Consider the following 22,944-nt stretch of genomic DNA (forward strand, 5'->3'; position numbering starts at 1 on the left):
AGCAAGAAACTCTCTACCCCTATTTCTGTGTGAATTCTGCCAGGAAAGAAGCAATATTGAGAATAGTTTACTCTCCAAGAATTTCTTCTACCCAATCTTAAATATGAATAGACTTAATATTACATCAATTGTGTTACTCTAAGGTTATTTCATTCAAAGAGGAAAATGCCCTAATTAAAAATCTAACTCTTGGCCGGGCGCGGTGGCTCAAGCCTGTAATCTCAGCACTTTGGGAGGCCGAGACGGGCGGATCACGAGGTCGGGAGATCGAGACCATCCTGGCTAACACGGTGAAACCCCGTCTCTACTAAAAAATACAAAAAACTAGCCGGGCGAGGTGGCCGGCGCCTGTAGTCCCAGCTACTCGGGAGGCTGAGGCAGGAGAATGGCGTGAACCCGGGAGGCGGAGCTTGCAGTGAGCTGAGATCTGGCCACTGCACTCCAGCCTGGGTGACAGAGCGAGACTCCGTCTCAAAAAAAAAAAAAAAAAAAAAAAAAAATCTAACTCTTCAATCTCTTTCTTAACTGATACCTGACTTTCTACTGTTCTTGGAAATCTGTGGTTCACATGCGGTTTTTTTTGTCTTTTTGTTTTGTTTTGTTTTTGTAAGACATTAATGTACACATTACCAAACAATTCTAATTGATTGTTCTGGCCATTACCATGTGATGTAGGCACCTCTCCAGGGGAGGAATCTTCTCAATATTTGGGAGCCAATTCAAATGCATTCTCCAAACCCAGAATAAAGAAGAGAATTGGAGCTTCTTCCATTTTATTTCTAAGCCCAGAATCAAACCAGAAATACTTGCATATTACAAAGGAAAAGGTGTTCAATTAACTCTGTCTTTGGGTCTGTGAAACAAATACCCATCTAATATCTCCCTGATTGTCCGCAGTTCTGTCAGGCAAGTAACAGAACTATATGTATTTTCTTTTTCTTTTACTTTTTTTGGAAACAGCGTCTTCCTCTGTTGCCCAGGCTGGAATGCAGTGGCGCGATCTCAGCTTACTGCAGCCTCCACTTCCCAGGTTCAGGCAATTCTCCTGCCTCAGCCTCTGGAGCAGCTGGGACTACAGGCACGCGACACCACGACCGACTAATTTTTTGTATTTTTAGTGAAACGGGGTTTCACCATGTTGCCCAGGCTGGTCTCGAACTCCTAAGCTCAGGCAATCAGCCTCCCAAAGTGCGAGGATTACAGGTGTGAGCCACTGCACCTGGTCATATATGTATTTTCAATGAGAATTCTGGCACGGAAAATAAAAAATCTATTTCATATAAATCGAAGCCAAAGGGGGCAAAAAAAAAAAAAAAAAAAAAAACCCTTACTGCAATGTTTTGAGCAAAGCAACACTGACTCACTTTAAAACACTATTTAAGGTACTAGAAACTGTAATTAAATCAAATCTTGAAAGTGCTAAGCAGAAGAAACGTGTTAATTAGTAAATTAGTAAAAATACCATTTTTAGAGTGCAAAAGCTTTCTTTTACACTTTCAAACATTTACCAAAAACAATTTCTTGATAAGGTGCAATTTGGAGTATTTATGGAAGCTTGATTTTATGCTTTGTTAAAAGAAATTCACAGAACCTTTCATCCAATGAGCTCACTGCTCTACAAAATATGTTCCTCCTCCAACAAAGTAGAATATAAAATAGAATATAAGGCATTACAGAGAAAATTTAAACACAGGAAACAGGAAAGAGCATTCCTGGAGACAGCAAGCACTGGTAATACAGTCAGCTGACAGGAACTAATAATTTCTAAAAGGAAATCAGGGTATCCACATAGCTCACTCCCACATCTCCTTCACAACTATGCTCACTGTCACCCTTTCAGCAAGGCCTCTTCTGACCACCCTATTTTGAATTGCAAACCTGACCCCCAACTCTAGGTCTTCCTAGCCCACTTTCCTGTTTATTGTTATCTCTGTAGTACTTACCACTTTTTATGTATTCTACAATTGACCTATTTGCTTAGTGCCTGCTACCTCCACAGGACAGTAAACACCACAAGGGCCCATACCTTTGCCTGTTTTACCCACTGTTGTATCTCCACAGTGCCTAGAATGTTGCCTGGTACCTAGTAGGTGCTTAATGTATATTTATACAAATGACTAGCATCAAGCCTCCCACAGTCCTGGATATTTTTCTACTTGTCCTTTGTAATGGATGTAGAAAAACTTTTTGTAGAATAAAAAAATCACACACCAAAAATAGTTCTTGTAAAGTTATAGACATTAAAAAGAAATAAATATTCTGTCATATATATTCAGCTGAAAACACTTTTTTTGTAGTAACATATTGCTTTGGATTAATCAGATAAAGATGAAAGTCAAGAATTTTGCCAACAGTGTTTCTTGCTAACATTACTCAGTTATGCCTTTCAGCTCAATATACTGTATATGAAGGATATCTTGTTAAAACAACTGTTGGAGGCAAGTCATGTCATATCAGCTACACTCTGTACCCTATGGGAACTCAAATGGCCCAAAGTCTATATTAATATAATCTTGCTGCTCCGTTGAGCTAAGGCAAAAATCACAGTTTTTCAGTGACATGTAAGCTTTCATATAAGTACCACATTATCTATATGTCTTCCAGAAACGAAGGAAAGCTGCTCTAAGGATTATGCTGAATCAATTTAGGAAGGTAAATATCATTAACAAATACCATAAAATAACCTAATAAATGATTCAAATCTCTATTTATCAACTAACAAGAAGTCCATACTATTCTTTATGTAATTGGTAACATGGTATCTACGGGAAAATAAAATGCCCCTGCCCAAGGGCTCTAGGTGGCTTTTCAGCAAGAAGCTCTTTACTTCCTAACACAGAATTTCCCATGCAATATGCTAAGCAATTCCACAACCCTCCTGTCCTTTTTCTTTGGGGTGTGAGGTCTTGTTTTTCCTTATCAACCTTTGTTTATTACAAATTTGTCTGATCATAAGAAATAAAGACCCTTGTTCAGGTTTTGTGAGAGGGATGAGGGAAAGGTCAAGATAGAAATACAAGATGGGTTTTTTCTTAATACTATTTCAAGCCTGGTGATAAATAATGATGGAAAATGCAAAAAATACATATTATTTACAAAAATTGTATTATTATTTCAGTGGGTAAGAATTTTAAAGGCCAATTCTAATTGTTATAAAAACAAACACATAGAATTGAAAATGATCTAAAAACTGTTTAATTTTTAAATATAATCCAATCTCCAATCCTACCAATGAATAAAATATCAAACTAAATCTTAAAATGTTAGAAGTTAAACTACATATTCTTATGGACTCAGAAAATACAGTTTACTGAAGATTTACTAAATTCTAACATTATTTATGAAAATTCATTATATGACTGTTTCCCTAAACAAATATTTTAAAGAAGTTAAGTTACGATTTTAAGTTCTCCCTCTTTTGCCAGCTCAACGGCCTAATATGAAGCATACAGGAGGCAGTTTTCTAAGCATTTCTGTTGACTAATAGAAGCTGCTATAAAATGTGTTCCAGCAACTTGCAGATAACTGCCAGCCAGGCCAACAACACTGCTAATCTCAGAAGAATCAAGTACTAGTTATGCTTTGGTAATATCAGCTTTATGAGTTAAGATAAGAGAGAAAAGGCAGCATGTGTAGGACTTACCTTATAAACAAACATCATGAAGAACTTTAATGGGACAACAATAGATGCGAAATGAAAAATAAAATATAAATTGCCAAAAAACTGAAATGTTTTTAAATGATGCAAGCTAAGATACTTAACACATTGCTAATGATAGAATCAGCTTACATTTCAGGATACTCATGCTCATATTATTTAAAGTCACCTAACACGACAAAAAATACAGGGGGACCCTAAGAAAATCTTGTTAACCGAGATATTTTTCAGAAATCAAACATTATTTGCAACAATAAGTATAGTAAGTGTGAACCTCACTTGTAAGACCTTAAATTGTTTACGTCAGAATTCCTACACTGTGTTGATGCTGAGATCCTGGTGTTACAATATTCAACATACCCTTATGATTTAAAAGATAAAAATCTACTTTCTATGCAATGGAACACCTTTCAAGAATAGCTTATATACCGAAGCAGAAAATAAAGTACCGTGTTTCAATTACAAGTTCTAAGGAAATGATGACTAAAATAGGATTTCCTTTTCTTCCTCTGTATCATCTAATGGAGGTAGAAATCAGGTTAATAAGAGTGTGAATCTTGTAGTTAATAATGAACAGTTCAGAAAAATTTTATGAAACACCTCTTCTCAATATGGTAGCTATCAGAAAGTGCATACTAATTACAGAAGTTGGTTCTGCTTTTAGCAAACACATTTACATAGCTATTCTCATGTAGGGATCTATCTTTAAGAAAGAATGTGTTGGCCGAGCGCAGTGGCTCACTTCTGTAATCCCAGCACATTGGGAGGCAAAGGTGGTCGCATCACCTGAGATAGGGAGTTCGACATCAGCCTGACCAACATGGTGAAACTCCGTCTCTACTAAAAATACAAAACTTAGCCGGGCATGGTGGCACGCACCTGTAATCCCAGCTACTCAAGAGGCTGAGGCAGAAGAATTGCTCGAACCTGGGAAGCAGAGGTTGTAGTGAGCCGAGATCATGCCACTGCCCTCCAGCCTGGGCGACAGAGCAAGATTCCGTCTCAAAAAAAGAAAGAAAGAATGTGTTATTCCTGCACCATCACCCACAACATGCATGTGTCATGTTTAATTGGCACCTTAATGCACAGGCAGCATTCACTAACAAATACAAAGTTGAAGGTCATCTATTTGATGATCACTAGCTTATGTTATATATATATGTATCCTACAACATTAACATGTATTTGTTTCCTATAGAGTAGGATATGAATTAAATGTTGGCCATTTCTTATAATAATCCATCTGCAGAAACATTTCTGGCTGCCTATTCAAGCCCAAAAATGTTCACTATCTCATAAGTTCTTCTTGGTGCTCTACCAATAAATATAATTTTTAAAAGTATTTCCAGATTGAATCCTGTTGAAGCATGTAGGTAATTACATAAACCACAGCCAGCATACTGGGACTAGAACAGTGGTCCTCAAACTTTCCAGTCAGCAAATCACTTTCATGAGTCAGGAGATGACATGATGCCTCTACCCCACCCCACGTTCATACAATAGCCCTTAAAAATAAAACATGAAACCATCTATGCCTGTGCAGATAGAAAATTTATATAGTCTCCTCACTTCATGATTATCATAAAAGCCTGTAAGCTGGCCTCTCTCTCTCATCCACTCCATGCAAACACAGAGGTTACAAAAATCCCAGACATTCCATTATTCTTTGGCCCAAATACTTCAGTATATTGAAACTAAATAAAATGTCAAAGTCAAATTCCTCTCTTCTTCTTCAAGATTCCATATGCCTAATCCCTTTCTAGTTAATCCTGAATAGAAATTCTTGTTTCCATCTTTTGTTTGTCATGTACAGACGAGGCCTGCTCATTACCTTGTTCATTCACAGGCCAGCTTTGAGTTCCAACTTTCTAAGAAGAGACCCTCAAATCTCCACAGCCACAAAGAAGTTTGCTCTCTGGACTTGCAAAGAACTGAAAAACTTAGGCACTCGTAAGGCACTTCACCTGTCCCATCTTGTATAAAAAACACTGTCACCCTCTATCTCCTTGCCCTGATTTAATTTACTGTAGACTATAGAGCTCTACCTTTTTAAGTCCACATATATCTGCATAATGTCTGCTCCCCTCAATTGAATATAAACTCTGTGCTATAGGAACTGGAACTTAGTAGGCATTCACTAAATATTTATTAAATCAATAAATTTTATGCCTCATTGCCCCACTGGTATGCAACTTCCTTGAGACTGAGGATGCCTACAGTTTCCCAAAAGGAGACGATAAATATTTCCTTGATAAATGAGTGTTTGTTCCTGAACTAAACCAAGTAACTTTCAAAATGACCACATCCTCCCTCAATACATTCCATTTTCCCCAAATAAAACATGACCAATTTGCCCAGTGGTTAAAATGGAATATTAAAACCCAGCAGTGGTATCACCATCATTTATATAATGTTTGCCTAACTCATTCTATTCTGTTAGGGTACAAACATAATAAAGTAAAAAATTCTTTTTAAGTTGTGGCAATTATTGGGCAACTTTAAATATTAATATATATGTATATTTTTCTTATAAATAAAATAATAAAAATATGGGTCACAAGTCCACATGAAAGAACACCATGTACCAAGGTTACTGTCCCAGAGACAGAGAGACTAGATGTTGAATTCATTACCTATAATTTCAAAGAAACCAAAGGCCTAAAAGTGCCAGATCTGCCAGACACCAGGCTCTGTGGGCAGGTTCCCACGCAGCCCTGCCAGTTCCACCCTGACTCACAGCAGCCCCTGCTATTTCGCTTCTAAACAAAGATTTATGTCAAATTATGTTCTAGTTTTGTGGTGTGGCAAAATATCCATTCAGGGTTATGATGGGACCACCTAACACATGTTCACTTGGAAGCTAATCCAAATCAGATCCTGGGTTCCCTAGGGAAAGAGGCAAGGACAGTAGCCCATGCTGTTCCTTAACTGGCATAAGCTTTCAGTGTATTTCTATTGTAAAGAAAAATTCACCTTTGTTAAATTACATTTTCATGTTTATGTTTTTCATGTTCATATTATAGGTTGATCTAAATTTCAAAATATAATAGTGATTTCTAGTACACTGCTCTGTGATAATACTAGAAAAACTGAGGTTATTGTCTAAATGAAATTTTAAATCATGTCCGTTTCCAGAGGCAGTGTGGTTCCCATAAATTAGTCTAGAATATTATTATTAAAAGAAAGAATATTGCTATTTGCCACTGTTATTTAAAAGCAAAGTTAAAATTTTAAAAAATACAGAATCTGGCCAGATGCATGGCTCACACCTGTAATCCCAGAACTTTGGGAGGCCGAGGCAGGTGGATCACCTGGGGTCAGGAGTTCGAGACCAGACTGGCCAACATGGTGAAACCCCGTCTCTACCAAAAATACAAAAATTAGCCAGAAGTGGTGGTGCACATCTGTAATCCCAGCTACTGGGGAGGCTGAATCAAGAGAATCGCTTTAACCTGGGAGGTGGAGGTTGCAGTGAGCTGAGATTGCACCAAGGCACTCTAGCCTGGGTAACAGAGCAAGACTCCAACTCAAAAAAAAAAAAAAGAAAAGAAAAAAAAAAAACACAAAATCTTTTCTTCAGAAATTTGATGGAAACATGTCATTTACAGCTCTAACTAGCACGACTACTTTGTATTTTTTCATTTGAATAATTTTCTAGAATAAAATTATTATTTTTTATTTTGGGGCTGTTACCACTTTGACAAGGTTGTATAAATTTAACACTTAAGTGATACATAAAATTAAGACTCCATCCAGCACACTGGATATAGATTTTGTCACTTTTGTGGTTCCTATATGCTAAACAGTAAATGTTACAATTATATACTTAAAGTGTCATAAAATGCTTACCTTTTTACCCACTACTCTAGAATATGGGTAGGAAGGATGTAGATTAGTTTTGTTTTAATAATCTTCATGATTAGTTATTTTGATGATCTTAATTATTGAACATAATTATCTGAATATTATTTCTATAGCTCAGTATGATTAAAAGTCTCAATTAAAAGATTTACTTAAAATCTTTGGCTTATGAAAACCTTTTGGAATTGCCTACTTGACTACTGAATTATGTTTCTCCTAGAAATGCATAAGCAGCCTAATCATGTTTTATCTGTGTCTTTTTATGACCATGTAAGTGTTAATTTAGAAATATTTGAGAACAGAAAGCTGTTCTTTTCCATGCAACCTCATTTATGCCTTTTAACAAGTTCCATGTATATTATTTGATGGTTGCTCAGAAATATTAATCATGATGATAGTATTGTTCCTAATGATGATAAACCATTAACTTATCATGAGGTTCAATGAATCACTTGACAAATCAGGTACGGATCAATCTTCTGGATAAATGTGTCTTGGGGGTAAGTTGTACCCATTAGGTAGTGTAGAACAAACCTAGGAAAGCTGATAGAGGCTAAAATTACTTATTTTCAGTATATACTAATAAGACCAAACATTCATCCTCAACCTGCCACACATCTCTAAGTTCCTTATTAGAAAAAAATTTCTGAACCTGGATAAAAGGTAAAAGCACCCAGTGTTAAACACTTCAAAAAGTAATTATAAACATGCTTTAATATATTTATATCTATATCGCACAAAGTCCCTCAAGCATTCTTTGTGCCTTACCATCTTAAATATTTTGCATTAATATTGTGCTAAACAGTCAGCATTTTGTTCACTGGAGAGTTGTAACTAGTCCAGCAGTGCATGAATACAAGCCCATGTGCAGAACAAAGAATGCAACCTCAGCTTTCAAACCAGCAGCTTGATGCTCTGACCTCTACGCCATGTGCTATGATCATGAGTGATGGTGCTGTTCTGACTGTATGCTACTTTCAAATAATGATCCACAAAGTTAATCAAAAGGGCTTCCCTGTTCAATATTTACCTGTTACTCATTGACAGACACTGTCTGCACTGCCATCTAGGACGTATAGGATGGGATCAGTAATACTGAGCTCAAACAGAACCTGAGTGCCTCACAGAAGTACCAGGCAGAATGAAAGCAGAATTAAGCTGCTCTTCAAACTACCTCTGACACTAAAGATGTCCACATGAGTTCCACAGTAGGAATGCACTGCTCTCTCCTGGATTTGGAGGCCATATAGTTGCTGATAATAAGAGGGATGAAAAAAACAACAACTACATGAAAGAAAAAAAAAAAGAAGGGAGATATTAGGTAGCAAAATATAAACATGGAGGAGAAAAATAGTAATTTCCTGTATTTGGTCAAAAAATAATATTCCCTCCTTGATGTGATCTCCTTGCTTTCATGTACTAGGAGTCATATCTATCCTGAAAATTATTTTTCTCATTTTAATACACATTCAACATTTTAAGCTAAAAAATAATAAGAAAAACATTGATCTTTTTATGTGTTAGAGATTTAAATGCTGTTTGCCAGTCTGTCAATCAAAATGTGCCCAGAAGGGTTACTGACCAGCTTCCATGTACACCTTCAAAAACAGGCAGGTAATCAGACTAATCATAATGCAATTCTCTCTGTCATTTTTTAACTATCAACTAGAGAGCAAGGCTTACTATGAGACCTTATTATTCACATTCATTAACCAGGCAACTTGACAGGTTTTGAACATGGGTAGTCACAGGGGGGAAAAGTCACTCTGAATGTTAAATCCTCTTTTAACTATTTTTTCCAGAGCACTAACTTTTTTGAGTTAGTATTTGAGTACTTAGTATGCACTTCCAGGTGAAGCACTTTTCTAAGCATTTTACGTGTATTAGTTCATTTAATCCCTATGGAAAATCCTAAGAGAAAATCTTATGAGATACTATCAGCAGCATTTCACAAATGAGAAAGATGGGAAACAGGGAGCTTAAGTAACTTGTTCAAAATCACCCAGCAAATAAGTAATGGAACTAGGGTTTGACTACATCAGTCTCCATCATAGCCTGCATACTTACCCACTACACTGACATTCTCCTATTGCATTCTACACTGCTCAGATGCAAGGCAATCATTGGCCTTTAATGAGTATCTTTTTAAAAGTTTGTGGACTGAATAAATGAATAAATATCTCTAAGGAACTTGCAACGTTATTGAGAAGATATTATCCATACATACATAGAGCCTCTTACCATTTAACTTTTACAAGTTTTTGTCATGCTTCATCTCTAAGTTTACGAGTGAAAGGTACTTATTTGCATACATGTGATTGAGTGCCACCACATGCAATACAAAGTCAATGATACATTAGTATTTAATCTTGGATTCAGTATTGACTTCTCTCTCTTCTTTATCCACTTCGTCTTGGCACAGATCACACCTTGATTATGCTGATAGCCCCTGAGCTAAGTCCCCTGCTTCCACCCTCAGCCCCCTGAAGCATATGTTCAACCAGTAACTACACTGATACTAAAATCAGTTAGGTCTCATTTCTCCTCAATTATAATTCTCCCAAGACTGTTTTGAGTGGAACGAAAGCCGAAGTCCTTCCCTGGCCTGCCAGCATCCCGTATGCTGTTACCTCCCTGACCTGTCTCCTGCTACTGTCCTCCTTGCTCATTCAGCCCCCACCACACTGGCCTCCCTGGGGTGCTCTGAACACATTAGGAACTCTTCAGCACCTTTGTAGTGGTTGTTCATTCTACCTGGAATATTTTCCCCTGGCTATGTGAATGCCTAACTCCCTCACTTCCTTACAATTGCCCAAATGTCATCTTTCTTTTAATGGTTATCATCTATTATAACCACAATGATTCACTTCTACCCCAGCACTCCTAATTCCTTCTTAACCTTCTGTATTTTTGTTCCACAGCACTGACTGCCATGTAACAGACTATATGATTTCCTTCATTTTTAACATCTGCTGTTTACTGCCTGTTTCTAATGCCATCCAACTTTGAGAACAAAGATTATGGCCTCTCTCCACTGATATATACCAATCAATAGTTCCTGGTTATAGAAGGTACTCAATTAATGTGTTAAGAGAAGAGAGAAACCACTGTGGATAAAACAAGGTTAGAAGGACTTTACAAAGGAGCAAGCAAAGGCAGGATCTTAGTGCATGTGTTGTGCCTAACAAGAAGGAATGGACATGTGTCACAGACAAAGCACAGAACTTGCGCTGAGAAATGTCTGGTGTTATGGGGAGGCTGAAAGGCAGAATGGAGCTACACTGGTAGGTTTTAAACACTAAGCTAAGATTACAGACAGCATGAAGTGAGATGGAGCAGTCAGTGATTTTGAGCAGAAAAATATGTTAGAAACAGTATTTCAATCTGGTAACTATTTATGAAGCAGCCCAGAAAGGAAAATCTTTGCATTCTCTAGCATGGTGCTTTGCATAGAGCAGGACTCAAGTATTTATCTGAACCAAACTGAGTAAGATAGGAGATAAGAACACTAGTTAGGAGACTGCAACAATCTAGGCATGAAGTAATAGCTTGGATTAAGGGGATGTGAAAAGAAGGGGAGTTTTAAAAGAAAATATGCTACTAAAAGAATATTTGAGACGAGAGAGGCAGAATAAAAGATGTCAAGAATGAGACTGAATTACTATATAAATGAAGATAAAGCAAAAGAAGTGCAAGGTAGGAGAGGATCTTTCTGGAGAAGATGCCAAGTTCTATTTTGGAGGAATGGTGGCAGTCCTGGAGAAGGCCCTAAACTGGGAGATGAGAGAGGTCTTAATCTGCGGGCCAGCCATGTTACACCCGAGCTGTGTGAAATACTTCAAATCACTTAACCTCTGTAATACAGGGGCTTGTTTTTGTTTTTCTCCATGTAAAACAGAGACAAAATACAGTTCACTAGGCTGCTTTGAGGATGAACTGGGAATGCTCATGGGAAGTGCTTGCAAGCTTGTTGGTCATTACATGTAGAGACTGTTGTGAGGTGAAACAATGCAAAGGTCAAGTAGTTTGAAAATAGAAAACTAGAGTTTGGAAAGAGGGCTTAAGATTAAAAGTTGACATTCACCCATTTCTATGTGATAACCACAGTGTAAGGACAGATGAAATCTCCAAGGGGGAGAACTAATTGCCCCATGCTGGAGAGTACACAGCTTTACACTCAAAGGACACTGGTTGTATGTTCTTTAAATGACTGATGTTCAAATATGGCAAACCTTGATTTTCTATGGCATGGCTTCAAGTTCCTTAGGGTCTTTTTCTTTTGCAGAAATAGATTTCAACAGACCATCCTCAAATAGAGGATGGATGTTTTTCTAAGGTAGTGTCATCCTGCTCCAAGGGACCCTATCATCCAGTTGAAAAGGGATGAACTGCTGGGCCACACAGACCGGAGAGGGTCTCCAATAGTTAGTTACCAGATTGCACCTCATTAGCTGTGTGAACTGAGCAATGTGCCTGACCTCTCTGAGCTCCCACTGTCTTGAGTGCAAACTCAGAATAATATTGTCTATTTCAAACATGGTTGCTCGGGTCAATTACAATAATGCTTGAAGACCACGGCACCCCATATTTGGAGTATGTTCTTTCCTTTTCTCCGGATTTCGGCCTTATCAATGAATGCAGCCTATGCAGTGTACGCATTACTGCATATAGAAAACCAGCCAACACAGAAGTAGGAATGGGCCCTTGAAAGGTAACTTCACCGTCAAGAGTTAATGCTTCTGTTGTCCCAAAAGGATCAACCTAGCCTCACAATGAAAGGCCTTGGCATCAATGAATGTTTCCTTCTAAAGGCAGAATAAATGTGGCTATAGTCATTCTCCTGTCTATTTCAGAGCCTTGCATTCTCGGGACACTCTGTACCAGAGCAAACATTTATGTCCTGCAAATTTCTCCTGAACAGACCCAGTGAAGGTATTTGTGGTACAAGGGAACCAAACTTGCCACCAGGCCTGTGTAAAAATATACTCTACTTAAAATCTGCTGGCCCATAATTTTAGTTTTCTAGTCTTCTCTTCCCTGAGGCATTTTCCAAGTACCATGATAAATTAAAAAATAAAAAACACAACATTCTTTATTCCTACCAGCATCATATAAATTGTTACTACCTCTGGGCAAGCAGCATTCAGAAAAGAGGGTAAACAATCTTGCTATCAGATGAATGTATTGATCGTAAATTTTACAAGAGCTCAGGAATACCCTCGACCTTCCATCCTCATCTCCGCTGGATGTTTCAACAAACCTCTCCTTTTAAAAGGGTGGTGCCATGAATACCACTGTTTTCATTGATAGCAATTCAAGACTTAGGACACCTGATGAGTTTCTCTAGGGGAGGAGAAGCGGAGCTGCTGCTTCTCATTTTCTGCTTGCAAGCCGTCAGGCAGTTAGGGAGTCCCTGGAAAAGCATGCTGCTTCCCCTGGAAGTGAGCAAGGATTCCCCTGCAATTACTGTAAAATGCGTTCTTCACCAAGACATCCAGATGGTGCCTCAAGCACACAAGACAGAATGCTTTGTGCCTGACCAAGCCATGCTCATTCAATTTTACTCCTAAAACAGTTTTTCAAGTGGAGTTGAAGAGAGGAAGCAAAGAGAAGAATCATCAAAAAGACTGTATACCTTCCAGTGTCAAGGCCAAGGCATGCAGTTGGCTGTGATTCACTGTAAGCACCCCTGACAGGCAATAGTCAGGAAAATGATATTGTTATGAAGCTTATGATGGTTGAAATGCAAGTAATGAGAATTGCTAGTAAGAGAAATAGGCCTCTTCTCATTAGTAACACATGAGAACAAGCAAAGAGCAAGGCCCAGAGATCCTTTATAACTGGATTGAGGGAGGGACAGGGAAATTAGGATTTAAATAAGATGTGGTGATAGTCTATTTAACCGCATAAATCCCAAGCACCCAATTCCAAAGAATTCTCAAACTGATATATGAATCACAAGGTCTCAAATTTGCCAGTGAAAAAATAACCCAACAATGCTTTTGTTACATGTTGGTCACTAAACCAACGTCCTCGAAGGACCCAGCCCTCTCTCTGCTTTAAGAACTAGACCTAAACATCTCAATGCTAAACACAGTAAATAAAATTATTTTTAAGCAACCTAGAGGATAATGCAGCAGACATAACATGTGACAGGATGAGTTGGAAAGCAACCAGAAAACTCCATCTAATTGCTTAACTTTTCATACATGGACATATCTGACCTAAAAAAGCCATATGTTTCTTTAAGCCAACATACTCTTCTCACCACACCCTTCTCACCACTAGCTTCATCCTATAACTGCAAAAGTATTTCTACATTTAAATGTGTACTATGTCTAGATAAAAATAAGTATTAAGGTGGTAAGCAAAGATTTATCTGCTGAAAATCCTATCACTAATGAGTATATCACTAGTTCAGGCTTGAATTTAAATTCAAACAAATTCTTTTGAAAACAAAAACAAGTCCTAAAAATCCTGAATTTCAATACAAACTACACTAGGAAAAATGTAAGTGTCACATCAAAAAGGAAATCTCTGTGGAACAGTTTCTCTATGGAAACTGACCGTGTAGCTTCCAGCTTCCCCAAATAAGCTGCTCATATACAAATTAGAACACCTGGTCCCAGACATTTCCCAGCCAAGTCAGGTGTGGATGGATTCAGAAGAAAATACCTATATACATGGATATACATCTATAAAAAGTGTTACTCATAGAAACACACACCATTGTATAGAAGACTACAAAGACAGCCACCAAACTCTTAACAGTGGTGATCTATGGGTAGGACAATTACAAAAACATTGATATTCTTTCTTTATGCTTATCTGTATTTTCTAAATGTTCTGGAATGAAAATGTATTGCATCTCTATTCAAAAAGAGCTTTTGCAAGGGAAGAGGATAAACATCATGAGTCCTAATCTAGGACTACTCCCCCTCCCCGCCCACCATTCACCAACCCAGAGCCATGACATTGGGCCTGGTGAAAGAAATTCCAAGAATATTCCCTCAACACAAGTTGAAGGCCCACCAAAGCCTGCTCTGTGAGCTCCAAGATAACACAAATCCAAGGCCATTTACAGCGCAGAGGACAGGGAATTCCCTAAATCAACAGAAAAACACATGGAAATAAAAGTTATGAGTAGGGTGAAGTGGAAACCATAATTTCATTTCTTTGTTGCTGGTAGGATGATTAAGGGAGGTATATCAATTGTTTATCTTCTCATTAAAAGAGATGTCTTGCTGCATATTTTTCTTATTGTAAAGATACTGCTTATATGCTTTTTAAATAATACAGATCATAATACTGTAAGTGGTTTTTTGATAATATGTATTTTTCATAAGGAAAATTCTATTTTTTAAATTTCCTAAAATTATAAAATTTTCTCATGTATGAAATTAATTTCTTTTAATAGATATCCTCAATAGTCACTAAAATTCACAATGATCTCCTTTAATGCAATACTGTTCTTTGATGTGAAAATGGAACTTCTCATTTATATTATATAAAGCAACAAATGTAACACACAATTCAGAGTGTGCACCTTTTGGAACTTTTTTTCAGCATCTCCATAATCATAATGACTTTTCCTACTGGTGGTTGAATGCTTATTATTTCCATTTTGCAGATAATAGCTCTATGAGGTTAACAGTTCTATAGTAAGTTAGATGAGCAACAAGGTAGTACTCATTTAGTATATGTTTACTATATGCCAAGCACCATGATTTGTGTTTTCATGTTTTAGACCTTAGGTTCCGTAGTCAGATAGCCTGAGGTCTAATGCAGAGGTCAGCAAACTTCTATAAATGGCCAGATTGTAAATATTTGCAGCTTTGTGGGCCATATGTTCTCTGTCACTACTACTCAACTATGCCCTTGTAGTAGGAATGGAATCACAGACAATACCTAAATGAATAGATATGGATATTTTCCAATAAAATTTTATTTATGAAAATGGAGGGGGATGGGGTAGATTTGGCTCATGGGCCCTAATTCAGTGACACTAATCCTAATTCCACCACATATGAATGGGCATGGCCTCGTTCCAATAAAACTTTACAAAAACTCGGGGGTTGGGGGTAGATTTGGCTAGTGGGTCATAATTTGGTGATACTAATCTTAATTCCACCACATCCTGCCTTCTTAACCTTGAGTTACTTCTGTCAGCTCTGAAAGCTTCTGTAACCTTATCTGTAAAATGTGGTAATAATCATACCTAAGGCATAAGTTTATTGTAAGGATTTTTTTTAATGTATGTTAAGCCATTAGCCCAGTGCCTGACATTGGCATCTGGTAACAGATCAGTAATGTTAATTATTATCACCATCCTAATCATCACATTCATCCTCAAAACAACCTCTGAGGTATTGTTTTGCCCCTACTTTCAGAGATAAGCAAACAGAAGCTTAAAGTTAAGCAACTTAGTCACTGTCCCACATATAACAGATAATTGTGGGGCTAGGATCAAAGCCAGATCCATTTCCAGGAGATTTAACCACCGCTAGCAATGACTAAACACTACTGCATGGACTTAAATCGTTTAAAATAGCTTGCTCGTCGTCAAAGAACAAAGCATAATTATTCCACTCTAATGCATAAACTAAGTCCAAAGACTCACTAAAGACACATTTATAAACTCAATACACAGAACAAGCTGTTCATAAGGTAAGGAGAATTTACTAAAACCATAGTTTATGTATAAGTTTGCCGCAGTGCTTTTAAAGTCTGGACACAAGCACATTAGTATCACTGACTTTCTGAAACCACCTGTTAGCGATTTTTGAACGCCGCTGTTCAACAGCATGCGTACAAAAGGCTCATTGTGGCGCTACACCTCTCACCTTGACCTTTACTTTCATTCTCAAGTTTCTAGAGGTCACATACATAATGCAGGTGTGTCACCCACCAATTATTTTTAAAAATCTAAGTAGTAACTTCGCTCATAAATGAAAATATACACTCCGGTGAAGCCAATTAATATTCTTTCATTCTAAATCATGCTGCCTGTGCCTATCCATTTTTACTCTCTGGCATACGTTTATCTTGAATTACAAGTGGTCTCTGAGGAGAAAGGCAGACGTGGGCACCTCAAGCCAGGAAAAGCAATGAGTTTGCAGACAGATCCTGAACCAGATTTCACACTGGGAGAGTCCTTCAAGATATTTATCAATAAAAAACAACTTTAAACTAATAAACAACACAATTTCACATTCCTTCTTGCAAAACAAGTTAAAAGTGTTGTGAAACAAAGAGAAGAAGAGGAAGCTGTGAGACACTCCCATAGCAGCCTCAGGCCTAATCCACCTCCACAGTAATTCTCGAAGATGCAGTCTCTGTCACACTCCTGAAAACTCCTGTGAGGGATCTCCCAGGATGGCAGCAGAGGATCTGAGGCCTCTGCTCTCCCTTCCTCTCCAGCCTCACCTCCTGTCACGGTTCCCCAGCCCTCCACTTCTGCCCGTGCCCTTTGCAATCTGCCACACCAGAAATGCCTTTTAGCCCAAACCACTGCCTCAGGTTCCCTTCCAAGCTCAGATAGCTTCTCCTCCACCATGAAGACATTGGGCTCCCTGCACTATTAAAAATGGCCCCTCCATGGTGCTGCTTCCATAGTTGACACTTATTTCTCTTGAGGCACCTCTCAGGCAGAATGCCAATTACTTATTGATATCTCAGTCTTCTAGGCTTCTAGAGAGCAGAGGTTTTCTTAGTCACCTCTGAATAAGTCAGTTAGTGTAGAACAGTTCATGTAGAAAAGCACCTGACCTGTGGGTGATGATTAAAATATGTTTGTTAAATGAATGAATAAATTCGCTCACTTCTAGGCTAGTCTAGAATAAGCCCTAAATAGTACACTTTCATGCCATCCACATTACCAACATATGCTACTTCAAGTCATTTTTAGGCAAAAGCATTGGTGTGATGCTAAAATCACCTGGGAGAAACCACCAGAAACCATGCTGAGGTCTGAAAGGCATGATGTGGAAATTAGAATTCATTTGGATATCGAAAGATTTGAAGCAGTTCTTGCTACAAAGTCCAATGTCTGTTTAACATGTTTAACATTAGAGCTCTTTATGAAGTTCATTTTATATTTCTAACTCTTGTCTCAATTCTTTGTTATGTACTGATCCTAACACAACTGGCATAAATTATTCTATTGTGGGGGTGAGGGGAAGATGACTGTATAACAGCAATCAGTCAACCAGGTTAAACAACCAGCAAAAGAATTCACTCCTGCTGCTGGGTGAGGGGAAGATGACTGTATAACAGCAATCAGTCAACCAGGTTAAACAACCAGCAAAAGAATTCACTCCTGCTGCTGGAGCCTCCGTGACCTTTCCCTTTCCTTCAGCACAGGTGACCATCTTCCCCCCAGCAGAATTCCTGACAAGGCGCCTGTCTTGTTCGCCTTAATTGGGATAACACGTGAAAGTGGTTAGCACTCTGTCTTGTACAAGAGAGCTGATAAAGACTGGAGAGTTCCCTCCTTCTTCACTCATTCTCCTCTTCTCTTCCCTGGAACTTGTTAATTCCTTCCCTCTTTTGGGTGCGAATCCAAATTCATGTTTCTTGGCCAAGGCCAGTCTTAACACTATATACTGAGTAGAGCACCCACATTCTGGATTTGTATTTTCAGGGAAGAAAGAAATTTTCCTCTAGCCCCAAATGAATTTATCCAAGCCCTGTCATGGTGTCTGAAATTATTCTACTGGAAAAAAACTACCCATTTTCTTGAATTTGTTCACCTGGAGTTGTTTATGAAAAGGCAAATTGTCCTGAGAACAGTAACACCATCAGTTAACAAAACCTGATCTGCAATGAGGGCTACAGACAATCACGACTCTGTGCCGATGAGGCACAGGTTTGAAACACTAACCAAGTATCCAGGTGGGATGAATTTCACAAAGGAGAAAAAGGGGCTTAGAAAAGGATGGGAATCCAAAGGATGGAAAAGACAACTAAACAAAGACAAACTTTACAATTTTGCCAATTGCCTCTTTTGCTTTCAATGACAACTGTCTATATCCACTGCAAACACCTTCTCAACCAGGGCTTCTCAATCTTGGTTACACCTGGAGTCTAGGAATCCTGGAGTAAACCCTATTGTGTAAAATAGGTACTGCCAGGCCTATTACAATGGCAAAGCACGTGCTCAATAAATGTTAGTAATTGAAGCTGCCATCTCAGACTCACTCCATCTTTTCTAAATACTGGTGAACGGATTGTTCTTGGCTTTAAGGACACCCCACTCTTCCTCAAATCCCTCTATGACAGTGTCCAACTATATGGCTGAATTTCAACGTAAGTTTTGAAGCTACAAACACCTAGCTCAGCTGAGTCTTTCCTACTTATCTTTCCTCACTATCTCATATTCTTCTTAACACTGGTGATTTTCCTTTGAACTTACTACTACTACTCCATCTCATGTCTATGAATATTTTATTTCCTCTGACTTACCAAATATTTTCTTTCAAGTTCAGGCCAGGAATCCAGTACTGTTAGAGGCTGAGGTGGGAGAATGGCTTGAGCCCAGGAGTTCGAGACCAGCCTGGGTAACATAGTAAGACCTCGTCCTCTACTAAAAACAAAACAAAACAAAACCAGAAGCCAGACATGGGGGCATGCACCTGTAGTCTTAGCTACTCGGGAGCTTGAGCCCAGCAGTTCAAGGCTGCAGTGAGCTATGATTGCACCACCACCTAGGCAGCAGAGCTAGACCCTGTCTCTAAATAAAAAACAATAAACAGAAAGTTCAAAGTTATAGTTATTATGGAGGGGGTGTCTTTTCTCCTATTTTAAACTATCTATGCTACGTTTACTTTTGTATTTGAAAATATTGTTATAAGATTGACAATTGTTGGCCGGGCGCGGTGGCTCAAGCCTGTAATCCCAGCACTTTGGGAGGCCGAGACGGGCGGATCACAAGGTCAGGAGATCGAGACCATCCTGGCTAATACGGTGAAACCCCGTCTCTACTAAAGAATACAAAAAACTAGCCGGGCGACGAGGCGGGCGCCTGTAGTCCCAGCTACTTGGGAGGTGGAGCCAGGAGAATGGCGTAAACCTGGGAGGCGGAGCTTGCAGTGAGCTGAAATCCGGCCACCGCACTCCAGCCTGGGCGACAGAGCCAGACTCCATCTCAAAAAAAAAAAAAAAAAGAGTGACAATTGTTTTAATTTGCAAAGAACTTTCACATCTTCCAATGAAATCCACCACTTTACAGATGTGTTTGCTAAAACACAGGGGCATTACTGTAAACTATAAAAGACCGTTGAAAAGGAGAGGAGGGGTCTGAGACTCAAAATTTGTAACACTTAGCAAGACAACTGCCTAACTTAAAATGATACAATTTGTAAAATATTTACAATATGATGTGTATTTTTTGAAACACTATATACCTATCCTTTACCAAAAAAACCTGATCTCACCAATTAAACTTGAAATTTTAAATTGAAAGTATAATAAGCATTTAATAGAAGTTAGAGTATTACTATTATTTGGAACTAATTATAGACCTTTTAAAATAATTAATCACAGGTTTGATATCCCTGCTTGTTTTAAACTTTCATTATTGAAACAACTGTCGAATCATTTAAATAATTACCAATAAAATCTAAATGCAACATCGAAAATAATGTTTTTAAATACGTAATTCACCATAATTATAAAGCCACAGAATTATATTTGGAACAAATATAAGCAATGGCATGTTAGGACATGTTTAACAATCACTTGGGGCTTAGAGAGCACCAGAATTGCAATATTTTCCAATTTCCATGGTGCAAATACTTTCTGCAACTTCAGGTTACTAACGTGAGGCCAGAAATAACAAAGCGAGAAAGAGGTGCATACAATTGACTCTCACAAACCCATCCAAGTTGGCTCCAGCACATCCCTGAATACGAGAGACCAAACAGTGTAGCCTCTTCATTCCTGAACACTTTTCATAAGACTGACCATTTCTTTCTTTATAATCCAGTGTACCCTGAACACAAAGTGACAACACCTATACATTATTCTGTTTATACATTTACCTACTCAACTCTATGACAGTGGCTTCCATTCTTTTTGGATATGAAACACGGTACAAACACGTATTACCTCATGATCTACCCAGTAAACACATGTATGCAGTTACATGTACACATACACAAATACGAAACTAAAAAGGGAGCCTCACAAAATAAGACACATTCTTACTAAAATGCAATACAATCAAATTGTCTGTTCTCTTCCATTTCATTTTTAAAATTAGGATCTTGATCCACTAAATTGGATACATATCCGGCTGTTTGAATAATAACCAAGAGTTAGAAAAACTTTGCTGTGATAGACTATAAGCTCATTGAGGATAGGATGATATGTCATTTGTCTGTATCTATTCCTATATCTACTGGTAATTATTGAGGCCCAAGGAGGTTAAGTAACTTGCCCAAAGATGCACCTGCTTTCATAGATAACAATCCCTCCAGGCAAGTGATAATTCACACCACAGAATCAGGATATTTATGGTTTGACACTAAAAGCTAGAGGATCTTCCAAAACAGCTACCCCTTCACCAGAAATTGATGTAGAAGTGTTTTTAAATTGTACTGACTCCATCATTGATAAAAGTGTAGCCCTTTACTCACTGCAGCCCTGTGACCCTGACTGTTTGCCTACATCTCCCTACTCTTGATAATAGTCACCCAACAAGAGTGTGGAAAAACTACCCATGTTTTTTACAATACTATCCATGGTTTTTTTTCACAACACATTTCAATCTTCTAGGGAAAGTAGCTATTTAAATGCTGATGAATAATAAATCTATAGAATAAACACACTCTCTATATAATATATATTAACACCAGCTTCCTAATAAACAGAAGCCAAAAACTTAATTGGAGAAAATAGGAAATAAAATCGGAATCCCTGGCCTTTTCTCTTCAGTGTGCTTGTGTACCACATGTTTTTTTATAGGTGCTATTAAATGTACACTATAGTTTCAAGACAATTCAGATAAGCATCTTCACTAAAATACACAACACCATTAATCATCTCAGTGACAGTGCTCCAATTTAACATCTTGGGGATTTCCTCCCCTTCTTCATCATTTATTTGCCAATATTTCCTTGTTATGAATATCCCCCTAGTGACTTTCCCTGGCAGTCACAGCTGTGCTGCCTACTGTGTCTACCTTGACTACAAATAACACCGATTCTTTAAAAAGCAAGCCCTTGAGATGATTCCTACAGCTAGAAGGGAAGCCTTACTATGCGCCAAATTCCTGGTGGCCCCATCCGGGCTCCTAATTGACAAATCTCAGCCTCTAAGCCAATAGTAATTTGAGACACATGAAACTGGCTTAACTATAAATAAACAACTGTTGATTGTTGATCTGCATTTATCTGAATGGTCAGCAATCAAATGCTGCTTTAATACGGTCTCTAAACGACCCCCTTCTTATAGGACAAAAGGATTCTTCAACGTATACAACAAAGCCACAACAATCACTAACAAATTACAGAAACCTGGCCACCAAGAGCCACAACAAACGACTCACAGATAACAAAGAATTTTTTAAATGATAATCAGTAACAATTCTGCATTATAATTATACCTGTTCTGATAAAAATAGTAACACTATCTAGACAGTGAAATATCAAGAAATAAAGCCAGAGATAACTATATATATATAGTAAAGGTACAGTGATACAGTCACCTAAACCATGCTAGGTAGGGAACAGTCCCAGCTCCATCCAGTATCCGCTTTGTGTCTATTTCAGAGAGCAGCCTTCACAACCACCAGAATTTCTGATCTTTTTAAAAATGGAAACCATGAAACAAAGTGCTCTACAATCAGTTGGAGGAGTAAATGAAAGTAGGACTCACCAGCTTGCATTCAGAAACGATTTTTAAGGAAAAAAATGGTACTGTTGTTCAATAGTCACACTACTACAAAAGAAGAGTATGAAGACAAAAACACAACAAAGTATATTTGCAAAGTATATCCAGAAAAAATAATGCCTTCAGTGGAATTATGTTTACATTACTCTACATTTTCTATAGGAGAATTTAATTAAAGGTTAATGCTGCTTTAATCAATATTCCATAACTTTTCTGGAAAGCATAAATTTCATCTTTTTAAGGAAGATTCCAATTGGATTACTGTTTCTGACAAAAACTTTCTTCACAGCAAAAGCAATACAAGTCCAACTATGATATATAAAAATGCCATTTCCTCCCAGAGCAGAGTGTTTACTTTAGTGATAGTAACAACACCTCGTTACCCAAAGTGCAGATTCTGTTAAGTAATGGACAAAGCAAATGGCAGCAAAGACAGAGGACTCAACTTCAATTTAACTGTCCTGTAAGGTACATAGTAATTAGCTGCAAAGCTCTGAAATCTTAGCTAGCATGTTAAGTCTGCTACATGACAG

General features: G+C 38.0%; 1 protein-coding gene across 7 annotated transcripts in view; it reads right to left on the reverse strand.

The window, feature by feature from the left end:
* Positions 1-22,944, reverse strand: part of NPAS3 (neuronal PAS domain protein 3) — an 891,171-nt gene that overhangs the window by 738,991 nt on the left and 129,236 nt on the right. The gene's annotated exons all lie outside the window — the stretch shown is intronic.

Source organism: Rhinopithecus roxellana, chromosome 5 (genome assembly GCF_007565055.1).
Source record: "Rhinopithecus roxellana isolate Shanxi Qingling chromosome 5, ASM756505v1, whole genome shotgun sequence".
NCBI classification, from domain to species: Eukaryota; Metazoa; Chordata; class Mammalia; order Primates; family Cercopithecidae; genus Rhinopithecus; species Rhinopithecus roxellana.